The sequence below is a fragment of the Heterocephalus glaber genome, unplaced genomic scaffold, assembly GCF_053883595.1.
Source record: "Heterocephalus glaber isolate CG9 unplaced genomic scaffold, H.glaber_assembly_v1.0 deba00001608, whole genome shotgun sequence".
Taxonomy (NCBI): Eukaryota; Metazoa; Chordata; class Mammalia; order Rodentia; family Bathyergidae; genus Heterocephalus; species Heterocephalus glaber.
Genome location: NW_028258379.1, coordinates 10,359,550 through 10,361,974, shown reverse-complemented (window position 1 = coordinate 10,361,974; position 2,425 = coordinate 10,359,550). Strand labels below are relative to the sequence as shown.

General features: G+C 42.5%; 1 pseudogene; it reads left to right on the top strand.

Annotated features, from left to right (window-relative positions):
- Window positions 1-537: 537 nt before the first annotated feature.
- LOC101697407 (small ribosomal subunit protein uS5 pseudogene) lies at window positions 538-1,370 on the top strand (annotated as a pseudogene).
- The last annotated feature ends 1,055 nt before the right edge of the window (window positions 1,371-2,425 follow it).

Here is a 2,425-nt window from a genome sequence, read left to right as displayed (position 1 = left end):
GGTTGTTTCCTTTGTTGTGTAAAAGGTTTTTAATCTAATATAATACCAGTTTCTTGATTCTTAATGTTATTTCTTGTGCAATTGGTGTTCTGTTCAGAAAGTCCTTGCCTATGACTATGACTTCAAGAGTTGTACCTATTATATCTTGCAGCAGATTAAGTGTTTCTATTTTAACATTTAGATCTTTAATCCATTTTTATTTTAGTTTAGTAGATGGTGGGCAATGTTGAGATATGGATCTAGATTCAATCTTTGGAATGTGGAAAACCAGTTTTCCTAGTACCATTTGTTAAATAATTGATCTTTCCTCTAGCAAATGTTTTTGGTCCCTCTGTCAAAGATCAGACAGCTGGGGCCAGGGATGTAGCTCAGCAGCACCATGACTGCCTTGCAAGTGCAAGGTCCTGAGTTGAATCCCTGGTACAAAAAAATAGACCAGACAGCTGGCTTCTTCCTCGGGAAAATATCAAACAGCAGATAACACTGATGCAGTGAGAGGGCCTGGAAGCCCCAGGGGCCCAAGCATGGGAGGCCACAATGCCTTCTGCAGAGGCTTCATCAACAGCCTTTGAGGCCACTGGTGGTAAGTCTGAGGACGAGGAGTGGAGGCCCATCACTAAGGTGAGCCAGCTGGTCAAGGAAGTGAAGATCAAGTCCCTGGAGGAAATTTATCTCTTCTCCCTGTCCACCAAGGAGTCTGAGATGATTGAGTTTTTCTGGGTGCATCCCTCAGAGATGAAGTTCTGAAGAACCATGCCTGTGCAGAAGCAAATTCATGTTGGCCAGCAGACCAGGTTCAATGCTGCCATTGGGGACTACAACGGTCACATTAATCTGGGTGTAAAGTGCTCCACGGATGTAGCCACTGCCATCTGAGGGGCCATCCTCCTGGCCAAGCTCTCCATTGTCCCTTTGCAGAGAGGCCACTGGGGGAACAGGACCAGTAAGCCTCACACTGTCCCTTATGAGGTGATGGCCACTGTGGCTCTGTGTTGGTTCTGATCCCTGCCCTGGGGGAATGGGCATCATCTCAGCCCCTGTGCCCAAGAAGCTACTGCTGAGGCCTGGCACTGATGACTGCTACACCTCTGCCACTCTACCTCCACCACCACTCTGGGCAACTTTGCCAAGGCCACCTTTGATGCCATCTCCATTACCTACAGCTACCTGATCCCAACCTCTAGAAAGAGACTGTTTTCACCAGGTCTCCCTATCTTGGGGATTTCTTTGGGGGGGGGGTCATGCAAGCCTAAGGGTTGTGTGTTACTACAAAACATTTTTCTTCATAGGAATTCACCGACCATCTTGTGAAAATCCACACCAGAGTCCCTGTCCAGAGGACTCGAGCTCCAGCAGTAGCTACAACATAGGGTTTTTACACAAGAAAAATAAAGTGAATGCAACATAACAAAAACAAAAGATCAGACAGCTGAATGTTCCTAGGGTTGTTTCTGTATCCTCTATTCTGTTCCATTGATCCACATATCTGTTCTTGTGCCAGTACCATGTTATTTTTATTACATTTCTTTGTAATATAACTTTTTCTTTTTGAGACAGGGTCTCACCATGTAGTTGAGGCTGTCCTTGAACTTACTATGTAGCCCAGGCTGTCCTCAAACTCATGGTAATCCTCCTGCCTCAGCCTCCTGAGGGCTGGGATTACAGGCACACACTACCATGCCTGGCTTTGTAATATAAATTCAAGATTGTGATGCCTCCTGCTTTGCTCTTGTTGCCCAGGATTGCTTTTGCTATTCTAGGTCTCTTCTGGTTCTACATGAATTTTAATCTTATTTTCTCTAATTCTGTGAGGAATGCTTTTGGTGTTTTGATGGAGATTGCATTAAATCTGTATTAGTTTTGGAAGTATAGCAATTTTGACAATGTTAATTCTGCTGATCCAGGAATAAGGCATAGTTTTCCATTTTCTGATGCCCTCTTCAATCTCCTTTATCAGACTACTATAGTTGTCATTGTAGAGGTATTTCACTCTCTTGACTAGGTTAATTCCTAAATATTTCTTTTTTCTTGATGCTGCTATGAGTGGTACTGTTTTCATAATTTCTTTCTCAGTGAGTTCATTATTGGTGTATAGGAATGCTATTGATTTTTATGTGTTGATTCTGTATCCTAAATTTAATCATTAATTCTACGAGTCTTTAGGTGGAATTTTTTGGGTCTTTACACAGAGGATCATGTCATTTGCAAATAGTGATAATATGATCTCTTCCTTTCTTGTATGTATCTCTTTTATTTCTTTCTCTTGCCTGATTGCTCTGGTTAATATTTTGAGTATTATGTTGGACAGGAGTGGTGATAGTGGACATCCTTGTCTTGTTCCTGATTTTAGAGGGAAAGCTTCCAGTTTTTCCCCATTTAATGTGATGGCCACTGGTTTGTCATAAATGGCTTTTATCAGATTGAG